The following is a 10,576-nucleotide window of genomic DNA, read 5'->3' as shown; positions in this document are numbered from 1 at the left end:
GAGAGATGGACAGGATCGGACAGTTTAGCCTCCTGTGGCATCTTTCCCAACACGTTTCACCACTATGGTTTGTGGTCAGGTTTTCCGTATTATGGCCTGTCGACCCCAGCATGTAACATGCCACCTGGGACACACAACCCAGTTGCTCTGTAGGCAAAGCGCCCTAACCCCCGGCCAGGGTTCTGAGCACTATTTAGTCGCCTTTTACGACACGCTTAGCGCTGCTGCATGCCTATTCTTTTGACACCCGGACCTACACGGGGCATTTGTCATTTTACCTCTTATTCGGTATGCAAGGCTACATTACTGTTTTACAAGCTACGATTACCGGTATGTTCGTTATTCTTTTCTATGAACAATTCTACGTCAAAAGGGCATGCTGCGGGTAAAAAACGAATAAAACCCTGAAAGATTAATTGCACATTTGTTTTATTTCCTGTTTGTTTTTTTTAATAGTGCATGTATCATGATTTTCTTTGTTTTGTCTTTGTCATTCGATATTTGGAAAAATTTCAGTTGGTTTAACTATGTAAAAATCGAAAAAAAACACGGAGGAGAAAAGAAGTGAACAGAAAGACTCAAGAAATTCAACATAATTTAAAAAAAACAGAACTACACAAATATACTACGCATATTCGTGTCACCTCGAGAAAAGAATTTGAGGTGACAGGATCATGTGAATAGTTTCATTTTAAAACATTAAATTAATTAAAGTTCATGAAATGTGTCAGTAGAGGTCATGTTTAACACGGATGTCTTGTGATACAACTAATGTGATGTTACAAAATATACATTTATAATTATGTAAACAATACAAAAAGACAACGACCGACATAGCAATTATTTTATACAATGCAACAGTACACGTCAAAGTCTTGGCGTATTATGACATACCGCCGTCCATTCATCTGTCCACGATAACTCAAATTTTTATAAAAATATGATAGAATGTGTGCTTTATTTAAATAATAAGTGGCCTCTTTCAGTACTCTGATTTTGTTTAATAGTTATGTACTTAAGTAGCAGTCTATGAAAATCAGACAGTAAGTGATTCATGCATGACAATAACCTTTTATATCTGATTCTGAAAACGGTCACAGACCACATAGTTTTAGGTTGTAATTTGGTTAGTGCATTTTTGAGATGATATATATATACGATGTTAGAACTGTCAAATTTGCGAAGTAAATTTTTGTCGTTCCCTCCGCGGGACTCGAACTCGTACCGCTGTGACATCTATGGCAACACCGCCTGCACTAAGTCCAGCGCCCCAGACCACTCGACCAGCTAGGTTATAAAATATAGCTTTCGCTGGCCGGGTGATTCCTCCTCGTAGGATTAATCTAGGGCTGTAACTTAGCACAGAGTATTGTGAATGAAATTGCCACATTGCAAATAGTTTGTTCGGTCGTATATTCTACACCATGAATTACTTCTGACTTCTACAGGCAATGTCGGAATTTCATTTGGGCAGGTACTTAAAACGTCGAACACAGGATAAGGGGAATCAAGAGTTGTCTTACATGTACGGGCAACCCAAGACCGAAATTTATAAAAAGTGGATTATACGCTATCATTTGCCGATTTTGTCCTTGTTTTGCACAGATTTAACAAACTTTTCCATGAAAAGGGATCTCCAAACCCTAGATCGGCCATGGACATGTTGTGGAAGTGTACTTTCACTCCTATTTAGCGCTTCTTGCTGTATATCACTGTATGTTTCAAGTGTTAACAATACAGCTACATTATTCTTTTATTTTGATTTAGAATTAACCGTTTCTGTAGTGCTTGTAAATAAAATAAAAAAAACATACATAACACCTTCTTAGTTGATTAAGAAGAGTTGTTATCGTTCGGTTACAGGTAGATTCAATTACTTTTGTTGTCGGACCTTTCAAAGCTTAAAGTTTGTTGATCCGAAAGTATTTACTATTTTAGATTTAGGTAATGCAGTGGTTTATCCATATCAGTTCCTTTTTTCAGTGTTAATGATGTAAGATAAACGAAGTTATCAAAAAATTGAACGGATCTGTTAGCGTCGATTATTGTGAGAACTAGCAGTGAAAGGGAGGTAATACATAGCCGAGTACTGCCTTTTTGCATGTTACACTGACCAGAACAAAAAATAAAAGTATTGTTATATTTTTCAGCCAGTTTGACATGTTGTTTTTTGTTTTATTTTGTTTTGTTTTTATTTTTTTTCATTTTCTTTCGAAGTTCTTGAAGCTCACTCTCACTGAAATGCCGTAAAACATAGCTATCTTATCTTATACGAATTATTTAATCTGCTTCATGACTATAGGTGAAGGTTTTGTTTTTTAACCATCGGTTGTCCCTTGGACACAAATTCTTTGAACCACTTTCATATGTTAACTGCACTTACAAGTACCTTAATTGCACTTACAAGTACCTTTGATTAGAATGCTGAAGATAAGCTTTCATAAACCTTTTTATTCAAAGAACATTTTCGTGTAGCGATATCTTCAAACGTTCTGATTCGTTTACTGATTTGTTGCGTTACTCTCCACTAAGTTTTCCACGTACGGGTATCTCCCAGACATTTTTTATGGTAATATTCTTCACAAAGCACCGAAAGCTCAATACTCATCAATAAGTCGACTAAACTGAATATTGTTATGATATTGTTGTCAAATCGTTAAAAATAGCATTGTATTTTTGTGTTATCATTCATACACTTATTTGGTCTTTACATAGAAACTAATACTATACCTAAAATCAGTTCTTGGGTTGTGTTCTTATTGGTGGAGTAATAATGAACTATATTTCTCAATCCCGCATTGGAAGAATTAGGACTGATATTGAATTGCATATACTAAGAGGACATACCTTTTTATATTTTTTGGATTTATATACTGTTCTAGAGCTGGCATATCAGTTAACTGATAGTAGTCCTTCGTGTTTTTGTGCAACTTATAATCAGTTTCTTTATTACTGGGACTCAGACCTTTTTGAACTGAATGTAGGTGTGTTAAGTTGTGTAATAACATTTCCACAATTGCTTAATTAAAACGGGAAGAATTGTGATTACACCAAAGTACCACAGGTACTGTACTTAGGGTCAGGATTCTTTTTTACATTTTTTTTGCAATATAAGAAAAAAAATACGACATGATGTACTATAACAGCTAAAATTGCACTTATACTATAAATATGAAGTTTTCTGGTACAGTATATAGGGTTAGACTGGTATATAGGACGTAGAAGGTTCTCAACTTCATCATCAACCATTCTATTATTATCACAACATCGATGGGGTATCCCAACATTTCTATATTATTAAAACATTTGCCTGGTCTAATTAACGCCTAAGACCTCTGAAAAAATCCTGTTGAATTGAATACAACCTCATTTCAGTGCCAATGATCCGACACAGTCGCGTCATTTTGTTGTTTTCAACCACCGAGCAGTCGTTTCAAACCACAACGAAAATAAGTAGTCAGAGTGATTATTTTAGAATGAGATAAGCCCGCAAAGAAATCTTTCGAATGTTTAACTCCATACGGTAAGGCTAGTGAAGACGACTGTGAATCAAAATGTTGGACGAGGACCAAAACAGTGCTCTAAATTTAGCTTTGCATGGCCATAACTTAGTTATTGTAAGTCAAGCCGGCTGTGGAAAAACGTTATAAAAAAGATTATCCATGATTTAAGATCAATAGGTAGTTACAATATTTTAACAGATTACTATGCCCTGTAAGTCATGCAATTTTGCGTATCCAAAGTGAGGGGGGGTTACACCCCTCCATTTATCAGAAAATTTTATTAAATTCAAGCAGAATTTTGAGCTAAAGTGAGAAAACTTTTAAAAGCCTGCATACCCTTTTTTAAACTTCTGGGTCTGGCCCTGCTTTATCCTATCATTTGACCACACAATTTTTCACACACGGACAACAATTTACAGGAAAAATTTTGATCAGAACATTGTACACTGTATTGCAAACCATGCATAATAAAAAAAAATGTTCTTTTGAATTTATTTCTGTAACAGAATGAATTTCAGGGTATTCACTTTCCCTTCAGATTCTGAATATAAAATTATGGAAAAAAAACTGCAACCCCAACACTAAAACCATTATCAAATTTACCCAAGACATAAAGAAGTTGCATGTAAATGATCCTTTGCTTAAAAAGAAATAAATAGGCATGAACAAAACAAGCTGTACATTGACTTCTCACCAGTTCATACATCATAAAACTCATTGTTTCTGAAAGTCAACAGATATATGCCAACATTTTGGCTGAAGATCTGTAGGTCTAATTTGCAGATTAGCCATGTACATTTTCTGAGAGACATTTAAGAGATAGAACTGTTTTTATTATATTGGGCAACCACAATAATTCAAATTTAACATTAGTTTTGAATTTATGTGGTCATTTTTCAAAGCCTGAGTGATATTTCTATTTAGATTATCAACAAACCCCATACTCGCATACATTTGTATAAAAGACGGCCATAAACCAATTTTACTTGGTCTGCTTCTAACCTCTCTCCAGTATTTTTTTCACACATCTAGTACATGCACAATGAATTTGAATTGAGAAAATGCTGAGGTCATAACTGGATCAATTTATTTATATTTAAAACCACAAAATGCCATACCTAATGTAAAGAAGGTTATGGTTTTTCGGTCATAAATATTCTGATTTCAATTTTCAAAAAAGACGTTTATTCATAACATTGTACAAAATGAAAGTGAAATGCCTATAAAACCCAAAATTCTAAGATAGTGAAGATTGAAATGATAAAATAGAATAATTAGAAAATGAATGTTTTGTATATAATAAGCAATTGTAATGGTGTTTAATATATATGGCAAAACTTCTGATATACAGTAAAAACCACAGACCCCTTCCAATACTTATATTTGAAACTGTACATGTGTCTATGTAATATTTTGGTTTTTTAACTTGTTATATTTGGTATATTTTGTACGTTTGGTCTTCATAAATGCTTTAGCCTGACATGGATGCCTGCAATTGCAAACATGCAATTATACCCCACGAGTGGGCATGGAGGGGGAGGGGTAGGATTTTTGAAAATGAATTTATTCATGCTGTGTTGCAATATTTGTGGTTCTTAAATGGGTTAATTGCAATGATTAGAGCAATGTTTTTAAATCCCCACCTGTGCCAATAAGGTTTTGGGGTATATAAGAATCAACCTTCTGTCTGTCAATCTGTTCACACTTCTTTTATGGGCAACTTTTCCTAAACCACTGAATGGATTTTAATGACATTTTATAGGAAGGTTGAGCATCACATATAGATGTAAATTTTGTACATGAAGGAATGTCGATGTTGGACGACTCTGAAGGCAAATAATTCAACTTAAGGGTTTTACTTGTTAAAACCTTATAACACATCTCCTCCTAAACCGTTAAAAAATTTCAATGAAATTTTAAAGGAATGTAGTGTCTATTAGAGAATTTAAAAGTGAAATAATTGAACATATGGGTTAATTTTTGAAGGGGTTGCATTCTCTTTGTTAGCTTGCTCATAGTATTTCTGGCTTGTATTGATTTTATTTTTGAACAATTTTATATCTATTAAATTGGATTTTAAATTTCAAGTGTTGGGTTTGCATAATATTCGTCATGTAATAGTACATGCATTATCAAAACACTATATTTGTACTCTTTATAGACATGTAGGTAGAATATTTATGCAGAAACTTAAGAATAAATGATCCGTTTTTTGGGGGTTTGCAAGTAATTTTAGTGGGAGATTTTTATCAACTGCCTCCTGTATCTAATCATTAATACGGAGATTATGGAAAATACTGTTTCATTGCGTCATTCTTCAGAAAAGTCTTCCCTCATACAGTAGTTTTGAACATTATACACCGTGAAGACAATATAAATTTAATCAAATTGTGAATGAGCTGGAAACTGGAAATTTATCTGATGAATCAACTGCTTTTTTATATTCTTTGTCGCCCCGTGCAGGTCCGGGTGTTAAAAGAATAGGCCTGCAGCAGCGCTAAGCTTGTCGTAAAAGGCGACTAAATAGTGCTCAGAAACCTACCCGGGGGCTAGGCGCTCTGCCCACAGAGCAACTGTGTTGTGTGCCCCAAGTGGTGGAATGGGGTACCCCCTGGCGTGTTACATGCAGGGGTTGTCAGGCTATAATACGGAAAACCTGGCCCCAAACCATAGTGGTGCACCGTGTTCGGAAAGATGTCCCTTTCCTCGCACGTTAAAGAACCCTACTGGGCTATTCGATAGGAGCAGTAACATTTGCGCTCCGCCAGAGGAGGCTAAATTGCCCGACCTTACCCATCCCTCCCTTTTTCTAGTGGCAATCAAAATTTTCCAACCCTATTATCCTTGTGTCCCATCCCTTCTTTTTCATTTCATCACTTCATGTTCATCGTCTGAATATAGCTGAGGTATTGCTGCTCGGACGTTAAACCCCAACAATCAGTCAATCATATACTTTTTGTCACGACCAATTTTAAATAATGAAGAAGCAGTGCAGCTTTTTCCTAGAAACTTAGATATTGATTTATTTAACTACAGGAAAGTTCAAAACCTGCAAGATGTTTTAAAGTTATATGACTCTAAAGATGAAGGATCCAATTATTATTAAGATAAATTGTTTGGCACCAAAGCATCTTGGACTTAAAAAGGGTGCCCAGTCATGCCATTGAAGAACATTAATGACTCTCTGGTTAATGGATTGAGAGGAGTTGTGACTGGAATATTTGAAGAGTCTGTGGATGTTAAATTTGAAATTTCAACAAACTCATCCATCTTTACAACTTTTGATCCTGTTAACAAAACCACATTAGCAAAGTGCACACAGATCCCGTTGAAAATCGCTTTTGATATAACTATTCACAAATCTCTAGGCATGTCTTTATATACGATAATAGTAAACTGTTAAAACTACAGCCAGCTAGGCCAACTTGATGTGGCAATAGGAAGAGCCACATCAGTATAAGGACTACAAGTACTCACCCGAATTCAGCAACATCGATCATGTTATCAAAATGCATCTGTTGGACATATCATTCCAGACCAATATTCTTGTAGACAGGTTAATATAGTAATTCCTGAAGATGTAACAGGCAATGATGATGGTGATGATGATGGTGGTCAAGGACTTGAAGTTGATGATAGTGATGTTAGTGATGATGACAACAATGAATATAAAGAACTGATAAAAAGTCCTGAAATGGATTCTGATTTTTCTGAAAATGAAATAGAGTACATAAATACAATGAATCAGTTTGATCAATACTTGCCAGAAATCAAACTTGTTCTGAACAAAATATTACTGGAGATCAAAGACACACCCGTTGAAGACCAAATTTATAATTTCACGAAAAATATTGAAAGGGACAGTACCTTTTATAGTGAATGGATAAGGAAACGAAAAGACTTGATAGTAGACCTTTTCTCAAACTCATTTCCAGCAGATACACACACACACACACACAAATGGAAAATGGAAATTTTATACTGCAATTCAAAAGCACCTTGCATGTAAGGAATATGACACTTTGACTATTAAAGTATTACATAATTGTAATTGTTCAAGTAATGGACCTGAAATTCACTTTCTTGCATCAGTTATGTTTGAAATTCAAAGAGACTGCTTTAATAAACTTTCAGAAGAATTAATATGTGATGCCTTAGAACCAATTAAACAAATATCATATAATACTTTTTTTGCCGCCGGTCGAGGTAAAGTAAGTAATTTTGGAGGCTATGTTATTGCCAAGCTAAAATACAAATTATCGGTTTCTGTCAGGAATTCCTTGTTTGCGGGGGGCAAGGAAAACCAACTAGACCAAATGCAAGCACAGTCAGGTATATTAAACAGCTTATGCACAGCTTATGGCGATCTCATTCAGTTGTCAAATGATTCCGGGAGTCTTGATGAAATAAAGAGAAACCAAAATGACAGAGAGAGTCTTGCTAATATAACAGATAAGGCATATGCTTATTTCACAGAACTAGAAGCTAAGTGCCGCACCCATTTTACGAATGATAACCTTGTTGTTCATGGAAAGAAACTCCATTCTCATGTGCATTTTCAAATAAAAAAATGATTCTTAACTTGACAAGTTATGGTTTTCTAGTTTTACTGTAAAGGAAGGTTATAATTATACAAAGACTAATAATGATGTATCCAGTGAAGTCAGACTTATTTTGACTGAAATAGTAGCATGTTGTGATAATTATCTTTAAGTATATAATCGTATAGTACATTTGTTTCTATGTGCATTTCCGTAACGATTATCTTACCTACATTCGCAAAGAAAATGGGAAGGCATTAAGGAAAAAAGTTTTGGAAAAATGAAAAAAAGTCATTCGATATACAGTTTTGCAGGAATGATAACTCTGCAGAAAAGAATGTCACACATTTGAGATGGAAGTCTGAATTGCTGAATGATTCTAATTTTTTCATTGAAACATCATTTACTAAACAAGAATTACAAGTTTTCTGCAAGGCATATGCACTGAATCTGCCAAAAATGAGCACACGTTTGATAAAATGTTTTTTAGAAAATTACAATTTAAAAAAAAAGCAGGTACAGACAGTGAACAATTACCCTCAACCAGTGAACAATTACCCTCAACCAGTGAACTGACTTCAACTGTTGAACAGGTAAATGTAATAAGTGAGGAACCAGGGCCAAGTGGAATAAATAATCAAAGCAAATTGGTAAATTTACTTATGGATATGCAGACAGAGCAGAATTACCAACTAGTGAAGCAGAGCCACAAGAATCTGAAAGTACTATACAAAAAAGAATTAAAGAGAGGCAACCAAAGTCGTCCTCAAAAAGCGGAAAAGGAAAGAGAAAGGGTAATGCTAAGGGAAAGGGAAAAACTAAATTGAGAAAACAGGAGGAGTAAGAAAACTGTGTTGTGTGTAATGGAAATGACACTGGTGGAGAGAACTTGATTAATTGTGATATATGCACATTGTGGTATCATCGCAAAAATACTGAAATTACAGATTACGAATGGCACATGTATACCAAAGAAGATGATTCGTCACCATTTGAATGTCCACTTTGCCAGTAAATACAACAATTTTGTTGTATTTGAATGTAAGTAAACAAAAAAATAATTTGTTAGCTTCTTCATCACTTCTTCAATTTTACACTAATTGAAAAAAGTTACTTAAGTTCAGAACATTGCTCAATTTTTTAAGTTTATATAACTGTAATCGTTCAATTATTACACCAGTTGGTACAATTGAAGATCAACTGCTACAAAATGTCACCGCTTCTTAAAAATACATGAATCCTTACAAAGGGACTAGTGATACATGAAAGTAAAGCCTTTTAAGTGGTTGTGAGGAATTTTAAGGTATCAAAAGTCAAAAGTAGGGTCTGAAAAATTTTAAGATATCTATAAAAGTTTGGCTTACATTTTTATTTTATGAGTTTTATAGGGGAATTAAACTTATTTTTTAAACAATTGAAAGATAAAAAGGGGTTTTAAATGTTATTGTGTACTTGTATGTATTTTCCTATCTACATCGAGAGGTGTTCAGGAAAGCATCCAGAAAAAATGGTAATTTCATCCTGTCCCCCTTCCAAATAATAGTAAAAGACCATTCCCTAATACTGTACTGAATCATTCACTTTCCTTTTCCTTTAATTTTAAGATTAGAAGATTTTTGGAATACCTGAGTTTATTGGTGGTGTGGCTTTTGACTTCCTAGAAACTGAAGTTTGTCCCAGTATGACAGCATTTACAGAGCTACAATAACCAAGGTATGTTGGGTTTGTGTTTGCTCCATTGTGTAGGGTGCGTTGTTGACAAACCATATTTTCTATCATATCACTGTTTGGTCAATTTGGAACAATTAATGAGGATGATTTTTTTAGTCTGTGCTTACATAGTTCTTCAAATCCTAGTGTGCATGATGTCAGTTATATCAAAATATTCATTTTCATTGCTACTTCGAGTTGTCATCTGTGATAACCATGAAACAATGGAAAACATTTCTTTTCTCAGTCATAATTATCAAAACACGAAACTTTTACAGTTGAAATTTTTGCGCCTTTACACTTTCAATCGTACACAGGCAGATATTTTTCACGTGAAATTCACGTTAATCGAGCTTCACGTGAAATTCACTGAACACGAATTTCGTGTGAACATTTCGTGTGAATTTCACGTGAAGGCTCCATTCACTCGAATTTCACGTGAACTCTGTCAGTTAATTTATTTGTTCAACTCGGGTGAAACAAATTTTGCTTGTGTCTTACCGTACAGAGTGAAACACTCGGAAGTCTTTTTCGCTGTTTTTCTAACAAGTGCTGTCTTTCAAAAAAAAGATAGCCGACGCAGTAAAATTTTGTTCTTTTTTTACTTCAAAGTTTCTACATTTCTTTAAAAAATATAACACATGGCACGCAATTTTTAAGGTTCCGATAAAGTTTTTTTTCGAACACAATTCCAAATTTTCGATACAGATTTTTCGAACGCCACTACACTAAGTTATTAGTATTTGGCCAATCGGGAAAAAAACTGCGATCAGGTGACTTGCGTTTCCACAGAAGAGCGTCCTTAAGGTTAAAGGGTAAAAA

General features: G+C 34.5%; 2 pseudogenes; both read left to right on the top strand.

Moving 5' to 3' along the window:
• Positions 1-3,554: 3,554 nt before the first annotated feature.
• On the top strand, positions 3,555-7,512 carry LOC148603442 (uncharacterized; annotated as a pseudogene).
• Positions 7,513-7,597: 85 nt separating this feature from the next.
• Positions 7,598-8,888, top strand: LOC148603441 (uncharacterized; annotated as a pseudogene).
• Positions 8,889-10,576: the final 1,688 nt, after the last annotated feature.

The sequence above is a fragment of the Perna viridis genome, chromosome 11 (assembly GCF_037379345.1).
Source record: "Perna viridis isolate PV_CMFRI_1.1 ecotype Kerala chromosome 11, ASM3737934v1, whole genome shotgun sequence".
Classification (NCBI taxonomy): Eukaryota; Metazoa; Mollusca; class Bivalvia; order Mytilida; family Mytilidae; genus Perna; species Perna viridis.
Note: the sequence above shows the minus strand (reverse complement) of the source record. Positions and strands in the feature narration are given on the sequence as shown.